Raw genomic sequence first — 23,773 nt, forward strand, 5'->3', positions numbered from 1 at the left:
ATTCTCCTTTCATAATCATTTAATGGACCCAGATCCCTCATGGCAGTGATTCTCATCTGGGTTGGGAGGATAAGAACATTTTGTTTATTTGTTTGTTTTAGGTATTTTGAATTATGCAATTTTTCACTCACCTGCCTCAAGATTCTAAAATGCTGCTTTTGGCATCATGTCCTCTCCCTCTTGGTGGACAATCATTTGAAGTAATTGTGTATGTGTCTGATACACAGAATAAGTACAACTATGGGATACACAGTAATGATTTGCTACTCCAAATCCCTTGAAACCTTGCTCTATGGGGCTAATTTTTCCTCTACTCTAGATGGAAACTCCTGTAGTCATTTGACTTTTCGAATTAAATTTAGAAAATACAAAGTCATAGGATCATCACACATAGTTCAAATTACCCAAAACAGAACCCTAAGCATGACTCTCTTCAAACCCTCTCTTCTTCACTACCTATTAAAATGTATCCATCAAGAGCTGTCGATTTCACCTGTTAGACATCTCTAATTTGTCTATTGACAAAACTCCCAGCTTCATTCAAATAACACTTATTCCCCTTTTCCTAGCTAAAGGCCACCTGGTAGAAAGCTTGGCGTCGGGGAGGGTAATGCAGTCAGCTTTTTCTTTTTGTGCCAGTAGTTCTACTTCCTCAATTTGTGAACTGTGTTCTCTGTGCCTCTTGATCAGAGTGGAGGAAGAGGTATGTGGATTGGAAATCTCTTACCTTACTGGTAAATCTAAAACTTGATTTCACAGTCTCAGGACCTGACTGAAGTTAAAAGCCTCTTCCTTCTTAGATAGTGAAGTTGTGAGTCTTCTGAGAACTCTCAACACTGGGTAGGTTTTACCTGCATTTCCTGTGATATAAGTGATATACTCTTCTCTGATCCTAGGAATACTATCATATTTAAGCATCACTACACTGAGGCCTATTTGTTCTAGGGTGACCTTCTAATAGAGTTGCTTCATGTGGCCTACATCTAGTCATGTCTATTTTGCATTAAGCATGAGTAAGAGTCTAGTCAAGTAATATTTGCTGCCTCTCCTTCCCTCCTCGTGTCTGGAATGGCTATCTAACCCCACTCTGCTATTTTGTGTCTTTCAGGTGGGAGAGTCAGACGCCGATCCACTGCATCTCTATAAGACCAAAGACACCGCTCAAGCTCTCTGTTGAAACTCTATCATTAAGACCAAGTATGGGGTGAGTGAAGTCTTTCTCACAGCAGACCAACCCACAAGTGACTCTCTCTGGAGTCCCCATGAATTCTCTCTAAAACTCCTCCCTCACTTCTTTTACATTCTTCACAAAAGTGAGAGGTTTAAGAGTCTCTAATAAGTACTTGTATTAATTTTTACTTGGTGTGAGGGTTAATTTTATATCAACTTGACTGGTCCACAGGGTGCCCAGAGATTTGGTTAAACACGATTTTGGGTGTTTCTGTGAAGATATTTTTGGATGAGATTAACATTTGAATTCGGAAACTGAGTAAAAGCAGCTTGCCTTCCCTAATGTGGGTGGACCTCATCTGATCTTCTGAGGGGCCGAATAGAACAAAGGGTCCTATTTTTCTCTGGGTAAAGGGGGAATTCCTCCTATTTGACTGCCTTTGAACTGAGACATCAGTTTTTACTGCTTTTGAACTTGAACTGAAACATCAGCTCTTCCTGGGTCTGGAGCCTGCTGGCCTTCAGACAGGAACTGTACCATTAGCTCTTCTTGTTTTCAGGTCTTTGGCTGTGAACTGGAATTGCACCATCAGCTGTCTTGGGTCCTAGCTTACCGACATAAATATACATATATCCTGGTTGCATTCCTCTGGAAAACCGTGACTAATACACTTGGTGATCTATCTCATGACGTGTTTTTCTTTTTAATACTTCGAGCCTTATATTTTTCACCAAACTTCCATTTAAACATCTTGCTACATGTCTCACACATAATGAGAAATGCTACTGATTGAAGTGTGTTGTGTCTATGGCCAGTGTAGAGGCAGAAGAAGGATGAAGAACCTTTCCCTCTAGATCTGTGGTGTCCAATGCAGTAGCCATTATCCATGTGTGGCTATTTGAATCTAAAATTAAAATAATTAGGGATGCTCGGGTGGCTCAGCGGTTGAGCATCTGCGTTTGGCTCAGGGCATGATCCCGGAGTCCCAGATCAAGGCCCACATCAGGCTTCCTGCATGAAGCCTGCTTCTCCCTTTGCCTATGTCTCTGCCTCTCTCTCTGCCTTTCATGAATAAATAAAATCTTTAAATAATAATAATAAAATTAAATTAAAATAAAATTGAAACAAAATTGAATTAAAACTAAAGTTCCTCAGTGGCACTAGTCATGTTTTAAGTATTCAGTAGCTAGTGGCTACCTCACTGCACAGCACAGCTATAGGATATTTCCCTCAATGCAGAAAGTTCTGTTGGGCAGCATTGCTCTAAATTATGTACAAATGTATTAGAGAACATGTCAGGCCCTTCTTTCTTCTGGCCAGATCATCATAATTTTCTAGCTCACACCCTCATCCGGGCATAAAGAAAAATGTGCTATGTATTTTTTATTTCACCCTGATTACTCTCTTTTCTTTCTTCTTTTTGCTTGATTTCTTATTCCATTGAAGTGTCCTTTATACTGTGAATTTTTTTTTATTTCTAGGAAGAGTGGGATATTTCCTTTGGCCTCATAATGCTCCATCTATACTTCTACTCTAGCATTTATTTATTATCACATTAAATTGATAGTGTTCATGTCTTTCCATTGGAGTCTGAATTTCTTAAATACAGAGACTATTGCTGATATGTATGTACAGCATCTATCATAGTACCTGGCACGAAGAAGACAATCATATTTTTAAAGGACTTAGTGGCAAGGATCCTCCCTAAATTAAGCACACTGGATCTATCCACACCTGGATCAACCTAGAATTTATCCTTAATACAATTACTTGTAAGGTGTATGATTATTCTTTTATGTAATTCAATTCATAACTGAGTGTAATGGGCTACATTGTGTCTCCCCAAAATTCATATGTCGAAGCCTTAACTCTCAGGTACTCATAATCCGGCTGTATTTGGACCTAGGGCCTTTAGAGAGGTAATTAAGTTAGGCTGGGCTGTTAGGGTGGGCACTAGTCCAATATGACTGGTGTTCTTATAAGAATAAATTTGGACATGCAGAGACATCAGTGATGTACACACACGGAGAAAATGTCATGTGAGGACACTGTGAAAAGGTGGCCATCTGCAGGTCAAGGAGACAGGCCTTAAAAGAAGCAACCTGCTGATATTTGGGACTTCTAGTCCTCAGAATTATGAGGAAATGAACTTATGCCACCCAGTCTGTGACATTATACAGCAGAGCTAACAAACTAATATACCTAGAAAGACATTCAATACATTGAAGTAATTTTTCATGCTATTAGTGTGTATATTGATATGTATTATTAGGATAGAATGATTTTTTGTTTAAAGATAGGCTCCATGCACAGTGTGGAGCCCAACATGGGTCATGAACTCATGACCCTGAGATCAAGAGTAGGATGCTTAACCTACTGAGCCATCCAGGTGCCCCTAGGATAGAATGATTTTAGGATATTGGCAGGAAGCCAAATTCAAATCTAATTGAAGAAGTTCCTATTTGGCTGAATGTGTTGCTGGCCCCGAGGCTTCATGCTCAAACTTGGGAGTACTGGACTATACTCCTGGCTTTCTGACTTTGTTTCTCTTGATGGATGGCGATTTGGGGATTTTTTTTAAATGATGCAGTTTTGTAAACATCATGAGAGCTTGTGCTATTTTCCTATATTACTTGTCTCCAGCTTTGCATCATCTCATGGAGTGATCCGGCGTTGATCTAGAATAACTGTGCCACTTCTTTTAATCCCTATGTAGTACTAGATGGGTCCAATTATAATGATGCAAGAAGTAAAAAGGTTTCAGGGGGCAGGATGTCAAGTGGCTAAAATCACAGATATATTTTCAGCTTGCATCCATCCTCAGAAATTAGATTTGAAAAGCCTCAGGGCCAAGCCAACAAGCTAAGTAATAAAATATGTGGAATAATAAAACATGATGATAAAGTCTTGAATAAGAAACTTGATCTGGACAAGATTTCAGAAAGACATTGAGATATGAGGGATAAACCATCATCAGCTAGAATGATGAATGAATGAATGAATGAATGAATGAATTCCAGCTTTATTGAGATAACATTTATATATAACAACATAGATTTAAGGTATACAATGTGGTGATTTTGTATATATGTATGTTGCAAAATGATTATCATGATAAGGTTAGTTAAAACATCTATCACTTCACATATTTATATATTTTTTTATATTGTGGTAAGAAGTTTAAAAATCTTTCTTAGCAACTTTCAAATATATTTCAATATATTAGTTGAACTAATATATTAGTTAATAGTATTATTAACTATAGTCACCATGCTGTACATTAAATCCCCAGAATGTATTCATCTTACAATTTACAAGTTATAATTTATCATTTGTACCCCTTGATCACTTTCACCCATTTCTCCCACTTCCATCCACTGCTCCTGACAGCCACCAATCTGTTCTTAGTTTTTATGATTTTGATTTTTTTAGATTCTACAGACCACACAATGTTTTTCTTTTCTTGTCTGACTTACTCAACTTGGAATCATGCTCTCAAAATTCATCCTTGTGGTCACAAATGTAAGGATTTTCTTCTTTTTATGGCTGAATAATATTCTGTGTGTGTGTGTGTGTGTGTGTGTGTGTGTGTATAAAATTCATGGCAGTTGAGATTTAAATTCTAGCCTGCCTAGGATTCCTGGTTTAGTTTCTTTAGGACCATAAAGAGACTAAGTGCTAAGACAGATCATGACTCTGAGTTTAGATCTTTCTCTTGAACCAGTCTGACCCAGTGTCTATATTGCTTATGCTTTTAATGCACTAGACTTGAACAGTAATATTCTTTTTTATGGATACAACTTATTTCAAGCATGTTGTATATTTCAGTTCTCCTAACTTCTAGTGAAAAAGTATTTAGATCTCTGCCTGCTACGGAAACCACCACTGTTAGAAAGAGTTCTTCAGTTGTGTAGGTGGAATTTCTAAAAGTCCAGATATTAGTTACAATAGTTCTTTATCTTGGGCCATCTTTTTGATATAAAGACCTGAATGTTAGCTCTGGCTTTCATTATAAGGAGCTACATTAGGTTCTCCCTGTAGCTTGTCATTCTGTATGTAAAATTGGTCTATGTAGAATCACATGAATTCTGTGATTCTGTGATTCTACATGAAGTACGGTCTTCTGTTGCTCCAAGAGGAAATAACGCTGGTGAGGAGTCTGGCATGAGCACCAAAATATTGTCCTAAAGTTCATGTTTTATTGCCTTCTTGTAATCACCAAATGGCCACCCTAAAGACTGCCCCCTTTCTGTGGTCTAGCAGTAGAGGAATATATGGGCTGGTTGAGATAAGTGTGTGTGTGTGTGTGTGTGTGTGTGTGTGTGTGTATTTATATAAACATATGCCATAAAACACATATTTAACTTTCTATATTTTTTAGCTGACAGAGAGAGATAGCTACCATGCACCTAAGTTCATTATCTCACTCCATTCTCACATGGCATTTATGAAGGAGATAGTGAATGTCATAGTCTCCCAGATCCAAGGTCACTATAAATAAGGCTGGCTGTTATTGAAACCATTCTATGTGGCTTAGCCCAGTAAAGGTTAATTCTTATCCACAGTATTGATGTAAAGGTTCCTAGTTGGGTGGCTTTAATCCAAGTGGTTACTGAGGGATCTAAGTCCTGCTATTGTGTGACTTCAGCTATGTCTGAGACATTCACTTCTAGATGCACAGACTGGGGAGAGTGTGTTTGGAAAATGACTTGGAGTATTTTAGGAACCTAGTCTTACATTACTCCTATTCACATTCCATTGTGTGATGTCAATCATATGGTGCACCTAACTGTGAGGGATGCTGGGAAGTAGAGAGTGCACACTGGTATTGATGAGCTCTAAAGCTCCTGAACGTGTAACACAGTCTGTGAGTAGAACTCCAGAGACTCCAAAACCTAGAATAGAAAACATGTTTGGCAAAATCACTTTGAAGTCCTCTAGGTGCTTTAGGACAGTATGTATTTCTAAACATATTTATCAGATTTTTAAAAATCAACTTATGCATTTTAAGATATTTCATAATTTTTCTAGGGCATAATCCAAAAGGAATATGACTGTGGTGGACACAGAATCTTCAAGAGGGCTCTTGAAAATGACTTAGTAATCAAGTCAATAATAGTGCTTTAACAAAAATAGAGGTTAATAACAAAGAGAAATGAGTACAAGGATATATTTATTGGTACTCAAAGAAATTTTTACATTTTACAAATTTTTACACCACAAAATTTCTTGGTAAGATGTTTAGGGCAGTTGTGTGCACTCAAAGAAATTTTTACATTTTACAAATTTTTACACCACAAAATTTCTTGGTAAGATGTTTAGGGCAGTTGTGTGCACAAGACTACTTGTTTGTTATACTAATGTAGGTAGGCTTCTCTAAGTTGCCACTAACAATGAGTACACTAGTGACTAGGTCTCAAATGGCTGACATTAGAATTCATGCTCAAAATATTGCCTTTTCTCCCCAGTGAATACTGTAAGCATTTAATTATTGCAGTTGTCAGCAGTAATTTAGAGAGGTGCACCATGTTTCTTATAACTAGTAGCTTCTAAAATGGTAGAACTTATAGTAAGTGAAATATATTATATCTGTCTCACTAGGTATTTGTGACCTAGTGGAAGTCATTGGGGTTTTAATCTCGACCTGATTGTTCTGCTATGTGATCTTAGGCAAGTTATTCTAACTCTGTGAGCCCCAATTTCTTCATCTATACAATGAAGATTAAAAATATTTGACTTTACTGGGTAGGTTTATATAAGAAAGTGCACTGAAAGCTCTTAGTATGGCAATTGACATATATTGTTCCTCCAAATGTTAACTGTAATAGCAATTTAAAAAAATCACCATGGATATTATTACTCTTAGTCTCAATTATTATTCCTGTAAAATGGAGATAAAAATATCTATACTGCACTGAGAAATAAATGACTGTACATAAATGTCTGGCATGCAAGAGGAACTCAATTGAAATTATTTCCCTACCCTTTATAGACAAATCAGAACTTGAATTTATCTCTCCATTCAGTTGTACGACCTTTGCTACTATTCTGGATAAGTCCTTTAGACTAAGAGTCCTTTAGATTTTGAATTTTAGAGAATAAATCTGTAAATTTTCAGTGTTGAATGAGAAATACTTGGTGTTCAATATTTCTTCAGCCAAATTTTTTCCTCAGTTGCTTCCATTTTGGGATTATTGAGTTGGCTGAACCACTTAGAAACCGTACCAATTGGGCAGCTCCAGTGGCCCAGTGGTTTAGCACCTGCATTGGGCCCAGGGCTTGATCCTGGAGACCCAGGATCGAGTCCCACATCGGGCTCCCTGCATGGAGCCTGCTTCTCCCTCTGCCTGTGTCTCTGCCTCTCTCTCTCTCTCTGTGTCTCTCATGAATAAATAAATAAAATCTTAAAAAAAAGGAACCATACTAATTGTAAACACCCTTAAGTATCCAGCAGGCAGTGGATAAAAAACCAAGCGCTTTTTTAAGAATATATGATTTTGTTTCCTTTTCTTAAAAAACAGCAACAACAACAACAAAAAACCCACAAAAAAAAAAAAAAAAAACAAACTGGAACCCAATCCTTTATCCCTATTGTGTCCATTTGCCCAAGAGATGTCCGTATTTGAGACAATAACTTAATATTCTTGAAGTGGAGGTAGTCTTTATGTACTTACACATAGTTAGGTTTATCTGACCCTAAGCCCATGCCCTTTCTGTCAAATTCTACAGATTAACTTACTTCCTGTTCTTTATTACAGGTACATAGAAAATCTATTATCTATTATGGGAGCTGTATAAACAAATAGGTTCTGATTAGTTGAGATTCTTGGATTTTTCTCTGTACTGTGTGCAGATTTAGCATTCATATTATTACCCTGGGTAATGTCCATTGCCATTTCCCAGAAGTATGATTAATAAGCACTAAACCATTTGGCAGTAATAATTAGATGCCTAAGTCAAGAGGCTGGCTATCACTGTGGAAAACAGAACGCAGGTTCCTCAGAGAGTTAAAAATAGAACTAACTACCCTACTATCCAGTAATGTATATATACACAATGGAACATTACTCAACCATTAAAAAGAATGAAATCTTGCCATTTGCAACAACATGAATGGTGGTAAAGGGTATAATGCTAAGTGAAAGAAGTCAGAGAAAGATAAATACCATATGATTTCACTCATATGTGGAATTTAAGAAACAAAACAAATAAGCAAAGGAAAAAGAAAGAGACAAATGAAGAATGGGCTGTTAACTATAGAGAACAACTTGATGGGAATCCAAAGGGAGGTGGGAGGATGGGTTAAATAGGTGATGGGGATTAAGGAGAGCACTTTTTATAAGCACTGAGGAATGTATAGAATTGAATCACTGTATTGTACGCCTGAAACTAATACAACCTTCATGTTACCTCTACTGGAATTAAAATAAAAACATTAATAAAAAAAACCTTAATAAAATAAGAGGCTGGCTATCCAATTGCAGCAGGTCATAGTAGTGCAGGCATCGACATTTCCCATATCAAGTCTTAGTCTCTCACATTAAAGATTTTTTTTTTTTTTTTGAGATGTGGCAAGGGTGAGGAGGGAAGGGGCAGAAGGAGAGAGAGAATCTTAAGCAGGTTTCAGGCCCAGTACAGGGTCAGATGCGGAGCTTGATCTCGTGACTCTGAGATCATGACCTGAGCCAAAATCAAGACATTTTACCAACTGAACCACTCAGGCACCCCTTAAATTGAAGATTTTTAATTGATGATTTGAAGAAAAGAAGAAATAATACCTTTGGAAAAGTATCTTCAGGTCTTTTGAATTCAGATTTAGTTCAATATTAAAATGCACCATTTTTACTTCTTGAATATAAGTAATCTTTCATTCAGAATCTGGTGTTTTCTACTGAACTATTGGTTTTGTGGTACTAGATTAAATGGAAATTCTCAACTGAGCTGAAGAAAGAAGTCATAGTTCTGAGCAAATTTAGCTGCATCCCTGCTTTAGTCTTAGAGTAGACTGTTCTTGAAAGCAATTCCTGCTGCCTTGGCAATTTCCCTGTCTCTTTTGGGTTATGGAAATTGCTACTAGAGTAGAGCTGTTATTCTTCTTGTTCTGTATTGCAGTCTTTCTCCCCATCCATGTTTCCTTCTTAATTAGGATTTTCTGCCATTTCTCACTACTTAAAGTTAGGTGAAAGCCATGATTCTCCTGGCTTCTAAGCAGCAACATGATTAGTAAGACCAGCTTCTGGCAGGAAAATGAAATTATTTTTAATGTTAAACAAAGTAACTGCAGGGTTCTACCTGCAGCCCAAGTCTAACTGGGAAATGATAAAAGAGGAAGTCAGGATATTACTCTCTGATCAAATGGACTGCCTTTAGACATGGCTTTAAAAAAAGAATCCCAACCCAAAAGCCACACAGCTGTAAGCATAAGATGTAGTGAAAAATGAGCCACTTGTAGGAGTTGGAAATTAGCAGATCCTCATTAGGGACCCAGGCAGGGGAAGCCACAGCAGGGCAGCTCTTTTCCTGTGGATGAACCTGAATCATCCCGGGATGGATGCATGGTGGGGAAACATCCGCCCCAGCGTTGCATTTGCCTAAGGGCAAAAATGTCCCAAGAAACTCCAAAACACCATTTCAGGGAGTTCTAATGCACTGAACTAAACTTGCTGATTTGTTGGGCAAGATGTCTGACCCCTTTGTATATTTTAAATTTACTGAGAAACCCAGCTTGAACTTTTCTCAGAAGTGTCTGGAGGAGATGGGTGTTGACATAGTGAATTGGGGGAAGGTGCAGAAAGACTGAACAAATGGAGCAGTTCTGTCGAAGATTGCATCATGACTCACCCCTCAGGTGAGGCTAATACTTGCTCTCTTCAAATTGCTACAGTTCAGGAATCAGCATGGCTGTGCCCTTGCTAAATGAATGAAGACACACAGACCTATTAATCTTCAAAGGGCTTTCATTTACTCAACGTAAAGAGCAGCCTTGCTGGGCCGAAATTATAGTCTGCTAACCACAGAAAGATCCGTGCTTTCCTCGTAGAAGCAGTATTAAGGACAGTAGATGAAGGAATGTAGATGAAGTTTCCTGATGTGTGTGTTTTCACGTGTGTTTATGCCTGTGCCTACATTGCAAGAGAGCAGTAGTGGGTGTTCCGTGCAGAAAGCCCACATGAACATCATTTTCTACCCCTAGAAGGACATTCCTTCAGTGTTTCTACAACACTTTTTTGGAGAGAGGATTTTGATTCAAGATATCTCTTTACTTGCTTTTCCAACTTGGTTTAAAGGTACTGCAAGAACATCATTGGTTGTGTGAGCACGCATACACACGCGCACACACACATACCCCCCGCCCCCCACAGGTCTGTGAGGAAGCCTGTAGGTAACTTTGACCTGCAGTGCACTTCTTTCTTTCCCTGTGGAGGTGGCCAGGTGATAATACAGCAGGAAAACATTAGAATGTGTAAGCTGTAGAGAAAAGCCACAGGGTAATCATTAACCTCAGGTGAGCAGCAGGCCTGCCCCTTGAATTCTCCGCATGCAGGGCTAACAGAACAGGTGGTGTAAGGCAGTTACCAGGGTGTAGAAAGTGGGGAGCGCGTCTTAAAAGAGACTGTAGTCTGTAATTATTTGGAGGCTGACAGTTGCTGAACACCTCCTCTAATGACACCTGACGCATGTCTCAATGTCTTACTCGGGCAGAAAGTAAACTACTTTACAACCACCTTAAGCATCGTAAGTCACTGCCAGCTTCCTGTTAAGTCAATTCCAGGAGTGAGGTATGGGTGGAATTCTCTAGTACTCTGTATTTAGGGTTAACCATTTAAAATGTATTTAAATTCTTGAAAGAAGTCTGCATTTATAGGTGCAATCATTACTTTTTGGATTATGATATTTAGGGAAGGAAAATGATGGGGAGTGTTAGATCCTTGAGAAGAATTCCAAGTTCTTCAGAAAAGTGCCCTATAAATTCAAGGTATAATTACCTGGATCATTGTTGTCATTATTTCCATCTAAACAAGTTTCTAGATGTATGGTTGGAAATAAAAATAATCTGATGGAATGTAATCCTCGGGGCCATGAGAAATGTGCATCCTGGAAAGGAAGAGCATCCTGCTGGTGAAGACTTCAGAGCTCGCCGACTCATGGCCTTTAAAAATGCAGAGCACGACACAATGGTGGCACCATCTGTTTCATTTTCTACAACTTAAGTCAGACCCTCCTTTGTCATGTATTCGTGTCATTGACTGAATTCTCTGCTGTGACTACAGTAGACAATACTACCTGAAACGATTCATTAAACTTCAGTTGACAGAACAGAGAAACAGATCATGAAGAAAATTTGCATTATTTCACTCAGATTGCATATCTAAGTAGAGGGAGGACATCTCATTCAGAAGAAGAGCTGGATAAACCTCTAGGGATGAGGAAGGGTAAGCCAGGTGAGCTTGTTCTAGAAATCAAAGGTGGTGACTAAATGGCATTTTCAGGGAAGCAGGAGCTGTTAGAAAGGGGTTTCGTTTGCTGATCATCACTGGGACATGTTCACATGTGCACGTTTCACAGTAGACATCGAGGTGCAGTGGATTTGTTCCACATACAAAGGAGAGAAGAATGGAAAATGATTGAGGGAAATCTGGGAGAGTCTACGTATACAGAAAAGAAGGGAGAGGTCAACGAAGAAAAAAATCATGAAGATTTAGCTAAAGTGGGCATTAGAGGGAGGACTATCTGAAGGGTTTTAAGTTGTTCGATTCTGTATTACTCACTTACCGTGTGTGTGTGTGTGTGTGTGTGTGTGTGTGTGTGTTCTTTAGGAACACTCAGAGAAGTAATGAGTTCTGAATCGAGGTTTTCTCAGAAAAAGGGAAAAAGTGCATGTGTTGATGAGCACCAGAGCAAGAGGATTAGGAAAAAGCTAACCTAGAGTTTAAACATTTATTTTAGTTACTGAGTAGAAATCAAACCAAGGCAACTTTGTGGGGGGCAAGGAGGACTCTAATTGTGTTTGATAATATCTGGCCTAAGAAAGAAAATACTGAAATGCAATTAAAACAAAGGAGCCTGAAGGAAAGGAAGGAGAGAACAAAATTATTTTAATTGTTGTTATTGTAATTATTCATAATTATTTTTAAACAGTGATGTTGAATATTTCCACATTACATAACTACTCCAATGTTGTTACTGTTTTATTTTTAAAGTCCTTTTGATTATCTGAATCCTTGATGTATCACAACCCAGAATGCTCCTTTTATCCCTCTAGGGATTTTATGTTAAGGTTGAAATAACAAGCCTGGTGCTATCATGATATGCCAATTCAAACAAAATGAGAAGAGATCAAATAAATGATAGCCAAGTAGGATATGTGGAGATGTTTATTGAGCTGAATGATATTCTGGTTTTCTGTTGATGTTCTTCCCTTGGTTTGCCTTTGAAAACTAGGGGAACCCGTCTGCTCATCCTATATGGAGGCAGCCTGTGGATCATTAGGCCCCAAGAACTTCCAGATCTATGCTAGAGCCTTACCTGTGCTCTGACAGTCTAGATAGAGATCTAGCCTCTGCTTGAACTCCTTAGGTATTCACAAGGCTGACAATCACATTTTCCGGACTGCTCTAATATTAAAACATTTTATGTAAGCAACAAGCCATTCAGTGGTATTTTCTAAGTTGGTGAACAAAACATTCTAAACCAAGGAGCTAGACTTGAAAATGGGGAGGTTGTAACTTGGGTCTGCCTACATTAGCCATCACCTACCCACAGGCATAGATAAAAGATGGAGGTAAAAAAAGGTTTTAGGAAAAACATTTCTTTGAAGAGCATTTTCTATATGTTGCTGGGATGAGAAAGAAGAATTAAGTGCTTTCCTCCCCCCTCTAAGTAAGAAGGCTTCAGGGAGGGATCAGTTGAAGATCCTGACATGTGTTGGCCAAGCCCTTGATTAAGACAAGTTATTCTTTTTTTTTTTTTAATTTTTTATTTGAGTTCATTTGCCAACATATAGCATAACACCCGGTGCTCATCCCATCAAGTGTCCCCCTCAGTGCCTGTCACCCAGTCACCCCCACCCCCCGCCCACCTCCCTTTCTACCACCCCTTGTTCATTTCCCAGAGTTAGGGATCTCTCATGTTTTGTAAGACAAGTTATTCTTAAAGAGTCTAATGATGAGTGGCTGTGACTAGAGCTGCCCCTATATGGGCGGGGGGTCGAGAAAGAGAATCTCTAGGAATGAGCTGCACCTGCTCCAGTGGTAGCCTTCCAACATCTAGATTTGAATTCTCCTGAAGGGAACTGACTGTCGGTCAGGTTGAAAGGGATTCTACCCGAAGGGACTGACTAAGGGGCAAAAAGACCTCAGAGAGGACCACCCGAAGCACAGATGAGTCATAAACAGCCAGCTGGGCAAACGGTCTTGCTCAGGTTCAATGACCTGCAGTTGGAGATCCTTAGCGGAAGAGCTCCAAGGAGTCAATATCACCAGTGAGGCAATCTATTACCCAAAGGGCCCTGACCATAACTCTAACAACCTGGTATGGTTGGGCCACTTCCCCTTGAATCCTCTCACTACGGGGGGTCTGACCCTGGACTCATCAAAGGAGTGGCAGAGAACGAGGAGAAGAGGGGGAGTTAGGAAGAAAGAGGAGGTCAGCCACTCGTGCATTTCAGATTTCCTGCCCAGAAATGGGGAGAGGGAGGGAAAGAAGAAGCTTCAAAAAGGATAAGGTAAGGAATTCTTTTTTTTTTTTTTTTTTTTTTTTTAAGAAAGGAATTCTTAATGTTCTTGGATAGAACTTTTACAATGTTTAAAATTAGATTTTTTTTTTTTTTTGATTAAATGGGACTGAGAGGTTGGCCCAAATTCCATCACTGATTTTTTGGGGTTTTTTAAATTTATTTTTTATTTTTTTGTTATTGCTCTGATTCCCATTTTTAAAGAGTTTCTTCCTTTTGTGTAGTATTATTTAGAAATGTAAATATTCCCAAGGTATTATTTATCAGATATATAACACCTTCTTGAAAATAAATTTGGGTCACTTTCACATTGACCATCACATTAGTACCAGAGAGCAGGAGAAAGAAGGCATTTTGCTGGCAGGGGAGGGCAGACAGGAGGGAGAAAATGATGCTCAGGAAAAGCAAATGTGGACAGACGGAGTAAAAACTATTGTATCTAGCTCCCAAATTTCCTAAAGTGGTTCTTTTAGTCCCACAAAAGTAAAACTTGAAAAGTAATTTCATTCAGAGCCACAGAAACTTTGGGATTAATGGCGCTGGAGCTGAGATCTATTTGACAACTTTCATTCATAAAGTAGAAATAAGTAGAGTCTGTTGGTAACATATTTTATGAGAGAACAGAATCTCAAAGAGCCAGGGGTTAGAGTGGGCAAAATAAGGAAGTGAGAGAATGTCACAGCTCAACTTTCCCAAGAAGATTTTGTAATTCTAACCATGTATGTGTCACAAGAAGTCGCTGATGCTGCCCTGACTTGCAAAAAGTACTAAGCAGGGATGATTGAATAAAGAATGTACTGAAGTATCAGTTTAAGGCAAGTGTGTGTAAATGTAGGGGGCAAGAGGAGGAGAGGTATTACTGTGCATGAATGCAAAAGATTTTTAGTGGTATAAAGTAGCTTTTCTGGCTTAGTGATATAGTTTGGACCTATGCAATAATATTTCAAACTCAAATGAACATATATATATTTATATTTATAATATTATAAATATAGATAATATATATTATATTATATATAATGTGTATAATATAATATATTTATTTAATATATATTTACAGAAGAAATAAAAGATGCTATGTGTTGGAACTTTGGAAAAAGTACCCTCTCTCAAGTAGGGTTCACATAGCTCTTGGGACTTAGAAGAGGAAATTATGATGAGGGAAGCCATGATCTGATGCAGTGGCAATAGCACATGTTATAAGTGTGTGACCATGTTTACTCCGTAACTCGAGATGATTGCAATCAGTCATCTAACCTCAGCTGTCGTAGGTGCCATTAACAAATTTCTTATAAGCAATAGATTCTACAAAAGTCTGTTGTGTTTTTGGAATCATGTGAAATACAACCGCTTTCACTTTTTACCTTTTATTATTTTAAATGTGTTCAACAATTCTTACAACAGTCCTTCCATTTCTAGATTACCCCTACCTTTTACGTTTCTACCTTTAGTTTGTGCTCTTTTATGCTTGGTCTTGGCCATTTTTACTCTCATCTGAATTTTACCTACAAGCCAATTAGGTGAAAGGTGTCAAATGAACTAATTTTATTATTTGTTTAACAAAAATTATTTGGAGGGATAGATATTTAGGTTACAGGCTAACCTTAGTCTTCTGCATGAGTTAGTTATTTCAGTTATTGTGCTTCGGGCTTATTACTCATGATCACACTATGCATTTATAAGTCAGTAATACCACATGACTTAAATAAAGATCATCTGGTTTCACCTATTGAGGAAGCAACAGAGAAGGCAGAAAGTCTTACTTTGGGCAATGTTTGCTTTTTATTTTAATGTTTGAAAATGAAATTTCTGATCATACATGTGGTTAGTGTGCCTCTGCTTTAACAGAGAGGTATTGTTGAACTACTCTTATAAAGGTGTATTAAGTATTGAGCTATTTCTGCTTCACTTTGGACTGAAGTCCTAATACAATCAGTGCTGACTGTATCCATGTTCCAGAAGGAAATACTGAATCATCTGTACGGGACTTTAAAGGAAGTGGGTATTGAGTGGGAAGGGGATGTTTTCCTCTCATCTCAGATGCCATGAAAGGAGCTCTAAAGCAACCATTTGGAGGGCTTACAGTACAGTGAGGATTGGTGCTTGTCTCAGGCCAGAGAATGCTATCTGCTTGGGGACCTGGTGGTAGTAGAGCATTGGGATACCTTGGGAATGGTTTGTGTGTATTATGGGTTGAATTGCTTTCCCTCCAAAAGCTATGTTGAAGTTCAGCCTCAATACCTGTGAGTGTAACTCAGCTTAGAAATAGGGTCTTTAACAGAACATGAGTGACTCCTAACTCTGGGAAACGAACTAGGGGTGGTAGAAAGGGAGGTGGGCGGGGGGTGGGGGTGACTGGGTGACAGGCACTGAGGGGGGCACTTGATGGGATGAGCACTGGGTGTTATTCTATATGTTGGTAAATTGAACACCAATAAAAAATTTTATTAAAAAAAAGAAATAGGGTCTTTATAGATGCGATCAAGTCAACATGAGGTAATACTCAATTAGGGTGGGCTCTCGTTTAATAAGACTAGTGTCTTTATAAACAAAGAAGAAGAGGCAGAGACACGCAGGGATAAAATGGCCATGTGACGGCAGAGGTACAGGTTGGGGTGTATTTCCAAGCCAAGGAATGCCAAGGGTTATTGGCAAATACCACAAAGCAGAAGAGGCCGGGAATAATTCTTCCCTACAGTTTTCTGAGTCAACACGGCCCAGCCAACACCATCATTTTATACTTCTAGTCTGCAGAATTGTGAAACAATAAATTTCTATTGTATTAATCCACGCAGTTTGTGGTACTTTGTTATGGCAGCCCTAGAAAACTAACACAGAGTGTAACTGCACTCCTAAAGGACTACAAAGTTTAGGCAGTTTTCCACGGACAGATTGTGAGTCCTCTGAGACAAAGAGTGTGGTAAAGGTCATTTTAGATTTTATTCAAGTGGTGTGCTTGAAAGGGCAAGGAAAAATCTGATAAAAAAAAAAAAGGTATTCTAAGTATACAGCCAAAAGTCCAAAAGCTTAGAGAAGAGTTCTGAGCAAGGGAGTATTTGCATGGAGACCTGCTAGTAACAGTTTTTCTATGGAGGGTCTCCCAGGAACCCAAGAATGCTCCCATAAAGGAAGGGTCTATAACACAGCTATTTCAGGGCCCATCATATAAGAACTCTCCAGCCCCTTTGCCTCTTCTCTCTCTTCTGTTTAGATCCTAACTAGGTAACAAGTCCACGACAGCCAGGTGAGGGAAGAGGTACTGAAGCACAAAGAGAAGGAAAAGGGAAGAAGACAATCACTCATCACAAAGGTCTGGGACTGCAGTGGGGCAAATATTGGTGACAACTAATCTCTCTCTGAGAGAGATGAACAGACTATCCACACCCTGACACAGAAATATTCTTTATCTCTGATTGATTTCCATAATGTTGTTATAGTCTTTTGTCTCTAGGAGGAAACACAAGACTTTTGAAAATACTAGATTTTTTTTCTTGTACTAGATATTCAAATAATCATATATAACCCAAAGGAGGCAAAAGATACTTCTAGAAGATCTAAGATGTCATTAAATTTGAAGGATTTGTACTCTCTGGTTGAAGGCTCTCTTTTGGACCACTTATCAATATTGGAGTTATATGTTTCTGATTGTTAATTTTTTTGTGTTCTCCTGAATGAACAGGCTGCCAACTATCACAGCTTTACTAAATGCAATCAGAATTTTCTGTATCATATTTTTATCAGTTTCATCAACATGCAATAGACAGCACATATATAAAATGTACAATCCGGTAAGTTTTGACATATATCTTCACTTTGATATGGTAACTACAATAAAGATAATGAACATATCTGTCAATTTCCAAAAATATCCTAATGCCCCTTGGTAATCCTTTCCTGTCACTTTTCTTTGTGAGATGATTTTTTTTTACTTCAATTTAATTTCTTTAGTGTGTGTGTGTATATATATATATATATAACATATATATATATATGTATATATATTCAGGCTATTTCTTCTTTTTAAATTTAAATTCAAACTAGTTAACATATAGTGTATTATTAGTTTCAGAAGTAGAATTTAGTGATTCATCAGTTGCATATAACACCCAGTGCTCATTACATCAAGTGCCCTCCTTAATGCCCATCACCCAGTTACCGCGTCCCCCACTTCAGTAACCCTCAGTTTGTTCCCCATAGTCAAGAGCTCTTATGGTTTACCTCCCTTTCTGTTTTTATTTTATTTTTCATTCTCTTCCCCTATGGTTAACAGTTTTGTTTCTTCAATTCCACATGAGTCAAATCATAGGGTATTTGCCTTTCTTTGAATTATTCTGCTTAGAATAACATACTCTAGTTCCATCCACATTGTTGCAAATGTCAGGATTTCATTATTTTTGATGACTGATATTCTGATATATATATACACACACACATGCACACACAACATCTTTATTCATCTGTTGTAGGACATCTGGGCTTTCTCCATATTTTGGGTATTTGTGGAGATTGTGGCTATAAACATTGGGGTATGTGTGTCCCTTCAAATCACTATTTTTGGATCCTTTAGACAAATACTTAGTAATGGAATTGCTGCATCCTAGGGTAGCTCTATTTTTAACTTCTTGAGGAACCTCCTTATTGTTTTCCAGAGTGGCCGCAGCAGTTTGCATTCCCACCAAGAGTGTGAGAAGGTTCCCCTTTCTCCACATCCTCACCAACATCTGTTATTTCCTGAGTTGTTAATTTTCAGCTATTTCTTAAGTAAGTGTTGGGAGTTTGTGTCTTCAAGGAATTTGCCCATTTTATCTAAGTTGCCAAATGTATTATCATCAAGTTGTTCATAATATTCCCTTATGATTCTTTTAATATATGTAAAATCTGTACTGATACCATCTATCTCAATTTTGCTATTGATAATTTGTCTTTTTCCCCCTGATCAGTATGGTTAGAGACTTACAGATTTTCATTAATCTAATATAACCAGATTTTCATTTTGGCACTTGGTTTTTCTCTTGTTTTTATTTCTATTTCATTGATTTCCACTTTGATCTTTTGTTATTTTTCTCTTCGGAGTACTTCAGATTTAATTTGCTCTTTTTTTCTTCATGTAGAAATGAGACCTTTCTTTTTTTTTTTTCTAATATAGGCATGTTAGTGCTATATGCTTAGTACTCCTGTATTCTTTTGCCTGCATTGCATAAATTTTGATGTGTGTTTTCATTTAGTTCAGAAAACTTTCTATTTCCAATATCACTTTTGATTTCTTCTTTGACCCATAGGTTACTTAAGAGGTTGTTATTTAGTTTCCATATATTTGGAGATTGTCCAAATATATTGTTGATTTCTAATTCAATTCTGTTGTGGTCAGAGAAGTATTTTCTATTACTTGAGCTCTTTTTTAGCTTGTCCTGGCTTTCTTCTCCCTACACTGTGGCCTGGAAACTCTCTTTGGGCGAGTAAGATGGGCATTGTAGGCATTATCTTATTTATTTACAATTTTGCAGGAATCACAGTCATTTGTTGTGAAAGTAGGTAAAACTTTTCCTTTATACTCTTAGAGTCTCCAGCTAGGCCTGAGGATTAAGTTGATATAAGACCTATCAACAGGAGGAAATTAGAGCAGTTTTAACTTTACATGTTCTTGAGAGTCTTCAATAGGAAAATGGAGACCTAAAAAGTGGTTAGGCCTAAGTTTATGTACTAGGTTGAACAAAGAGTAGTAATTGTGAAAAAGCAACTAGTAAACATGGGGAGGCTAAAGGAAGAGTAGGTTCATTTTAACAGGTTTGTCTGTACAGATTTCTCTTGGTCTTGACTTCCTGTCTCTCATGATAAGAATTTTCATTTCCTCCTGGTATAGGGAAGGCATCTCCTTGGGGTTTTTAGCTTCTAGGGAGAAACTGTGAGGTCAGCCTGCCTTTCTTGTATCTACTATTTTTCATATGCCTTTAGCTCAAAATAGGGTCTATGCCCAATGAGGATATTTGGGGTGGCATATTCTAAGACCCTTTAATTCAGACCCCTTGATGTCCAGTGTCTTAACTGTTTTGTATATATTCTGTACAGATTTTCAGTTGCTTCAAACAGGAAGAGAAATATAGTCCCTGTTACTCCATCTTGTTAGAAGTATAAGTTTACATTTAAGTTAAATATTCTTTTTATGTGCTTTCATTGAAGCTGGTGTATCTGAGTTCCAGATTGAACTCTGTCTCTATAAAAACAACAGTGACAAAGTAACAGAAAGAACCTATAGGAAGTAGGCAAAGTATGTACTTGGGTGTTGTCTGCCTGGAAGAATGGAGTTCAGATAAAAGGATAGTGGGATTTATCATGCTTATAGAATCTAACCACTAAATGTTAAAAATGAAAGGCTAATCAGACTTAAGGACACCATGAGTATTACACTGTAGTTGACCATAGCGGTATAGTGTATAACAGACAAGTTTAAGTGGAGACACAGGAACCCTAGGGTTCTAGTTTTCGTGTTGCCATTGTGAGATACTGTCAGGTGACCTATCTCATTAATACAAATAATATATTGAATTGGAAATAGATATCTGGACAGCATTCACAGAAGTTCTGATCTAATAAATTTGAGAAAGAACCCTGAAATCTCTATTTTTATAAAGCTCCATACAGATTAGGATGATGCAAAACTAGTTTTGGGAATCACTTGTCTAGATGATCTCTGAAATTACTCTTTAGCCTTAGTCTTATCTGTATTAAACTTTAATAATGGCAGTTATAGCTATTGTTTTCTGGACCCTTGGTATGCATTGTCTTGGCTACCTTACATACATGTCCTCTAATCAAAGAGTCCCTTATTTGAACAGAGAGATTTTATTATGGATTTTATTATCTTATTTTCTGAAAGTTGAAATTTCTTTCTTTGGAAGGCCTAGTAATTGGCCCAGTGCCACATGTGTGGATTCTAACTAGGAAATTGTTAACTTAGATTTTATTTGGTATCTATCATCAAAGCTGTGCTTTTTCTTTTTTATCACCGTATCTACAAGAATATTTGATAACACCAAGTAATTCATATATCTTTAATTGTTTTAACATTATTGGTTGGTTTCAGTCAAATGTATCAAAGGTGAAACAGTCTGTAAGGAAAGAGTTTTACAAACTTTATAGAAGAGAAGCACAGATAGAAGTAACCTATAGATTATGGTTAAGTAATTTTAAGACATAGTGCTTTATTGAACACTTATTTATACTAATCTAAGAGCTCTATCACATTATATATTTTAGTGATTTTACATATTCTGTGGTTTCTTAGTGAAAATTTGGCCATTATTCAGTGATGTAATAAATCGAATGCGTATATTAACTTAAATTCTTCACAACACCTTAAAAAACAAAATACCTCAACTTTAGGTAATTTATATGCACTTTTCCCCTTCAACCCTCTTTTCCCTTCTAATTTCTTCCTCTTATGATCCCTTTATTTTTGGAAATGGGTCGATAGTCATGATGTAGATTTGAAGAGACAATGAGTATTATACAGATCGGTTTTAAACAAATGGCCTTTAACCCTTTGATTCAGGTAAAGTAGAAACTATTTGTGTATCAGAAGTTCTACTAAGATGCTAAAGGATGCTAAAATTAATTTTTAAAAAAGTACTTTGTTTTTAACCTTGGCTAGATGTTTAGACATACGTGTTCTCTTCATGGGTGAAGTGCTTTGAGTATTTTAGGGGAATGCTTTGAGTTGAGGTCATTGATTTAAATTCTCTCCATTTCCTTCCTTTCCTACCCTATTGTCTTTGTTTCCCCTCTCCCTCTTTTTAATTGGAGCTTATCTCAAATGTGAGTTGATCTGAATGGAGTTGCAAAGTGAAATTAAGCAATTCCCAGGAAAGAAGTGGGGGTAGCAATACTTTAGAAAGCTTGTTAATTTCTCTTTTTTCCACTATGCCTTCCTGCTCTGCTCTCAGGCCTCCCTTGGAACCCCTGGAGAAGAGAAATTAACAAGCCCCCTGAAGCTGAACCTCTACAGCCTTTCAAGGGAATTGGTTAATTTCACTTTGCTGCTCCATTTGGAGCAGCTGGGGGTACTGGTCTTAAGGGAAATAATAGGGCCTAGTGTTTGAAATCCCTTTACATTTTTAAGTAAAATTCTACTAACTTTGCTTATCAAAGTAAAAAATGGTATTCACTGTATGTCTGCGAGACTGGTTTAGATACTGACACAAACTAATTATGTTTTTTTTTTCCTTCGATTTTCATTTCTTAAACCAGTTTGAACAGATCTTCCCAATTCTTTTTTGATTCCTAGTATTTACTGTATGGATTCTTTGGCAACACTGGATGATTACCTTTATGTATGCAACAAATACTTAAGATGTATCTTTCTTTCTAGTATAGTTCTGACAAGAGTGCCCTTTACCTCTTCCCCTTTCAAGAATCTAAAGTACTTTCTTGGGTCCTCTTGTAGGGAAACCGGTCATGGTCTCTTAATGCTAATACATTTCCCAGCAGGCCTGTTGATAGGCTTCACCCAGAGGGCATAACAGAAAGAAATCAGATAGCCCCTGGTAGCTCTTAAACTCCTCTCCTTCCTGAATTCTCTTAACACTTAAGTAACACTAGCAAACTTTTAAATTCACAATCCATTCTTTTCCCAGGTTAATAAATTTATTGAATGTTAATAGTTTTAAAGTGTACTCTTGGGGCATCCACCATTAACCTCTTTCCCTCCTGAGTCTTAAGTATTTAACTCTTCCCAATTCTTCTCAAAGATGTTTTAATGACTGAGCTTCATCTTTTGCCACATGGTTACTAAATTGTCTTAGTTCCTACCTGTGAAGAAGTTTCTTAAAAATCCTGCTAAGAGTCTCAAATGAATTGCTTTTTCTCTACATGTATGACTATTCAGTTAGTTCCAGAATAGCAAGAGCAAACTTGAAACAGGCTTGCAAAAGTTAACATTCAAAAATATTGCAGTGCTTAGAGTAACTTTCTTATTACTCACAGGCATTCCTGACAATCAGAAGTAGATGCTTCTTTCTGATATTAATTTACATAGTTTCTATAGATCATCAGTTGCGGGGAGTGCTATTGTGTTGTGAATGTATCAAAAAGTATTCCTTTGGAAAAATCATAGAAAACTCTAGTTTTGACATCAGAACCTCTGACAAGTAAATCTGTTCTCATTATCTCAACATCTATCCTGGCTTGTAAAAATCTTGCAGGTTTATGAAGCATCGCGGTATCCTTCACTACTTCCTCTTGTTCTTCAACATAAAGCTGCCACTTACACTAAAACAAGCTTGATAAGATTGTCTCATAGATCCAATTCATTTAAACAGAACACTGCTGCAGACACTAATGTCCTTTTGCTGCAGCTCTTCTGACTTAGGGTATTATGCTCGAGAGTTAAGAGGATGAGGTACAGATATACTATATGCACAAAATTACCATTCATTCCTAAAGGGTTAGAGCTTTAAATATCAAGATATTCATTCAAATGTGCATGGAAAAAAATGCTGTTTTTGCACTTTCTCAAATGAGGCCATAGTCTTAAACCATCTACTATACTATCCTTACTAAGTGGACAATAAGAGGAATAATAAACCATGGTTCATTTTAGATGTTAACCCACATCCAAATACCTGAATGACCTTCTCTCAAAGCTGTTTTAAATAAATGGTGTATAAAATACACACCAAGAGAGTCGTAAACGGCCAAGGTGATATTTGAGGCCTTATGGGAGGTACTCATTTCAAAAATTCTATGCTCTGTCACCTCTAATGATCTTTGGCTCTTCATTTAGCTGAGAGTTGGCTTTTTAATGAACAAATGCCCTAACCAGTCTAGATGGCATTCTTATTATGGTCATATATTTTGGAGGGGGATAGGGAAGA

Source organism: Canis lupus, chromosome 19 (genome assembly GCF_003254725.2).
Source record: "Canis lupus dingo isolate Sandy chromosome 19, ASM325472v2, whole genome shotgun sequence".
In the NCBI taxonomy this organism is placed as follows: domain Eukaryota; kingdom Metazoa; phylum Chordata; class Mammalia; order Carnivora; family Canidae; genus Canis; species Canis lupus.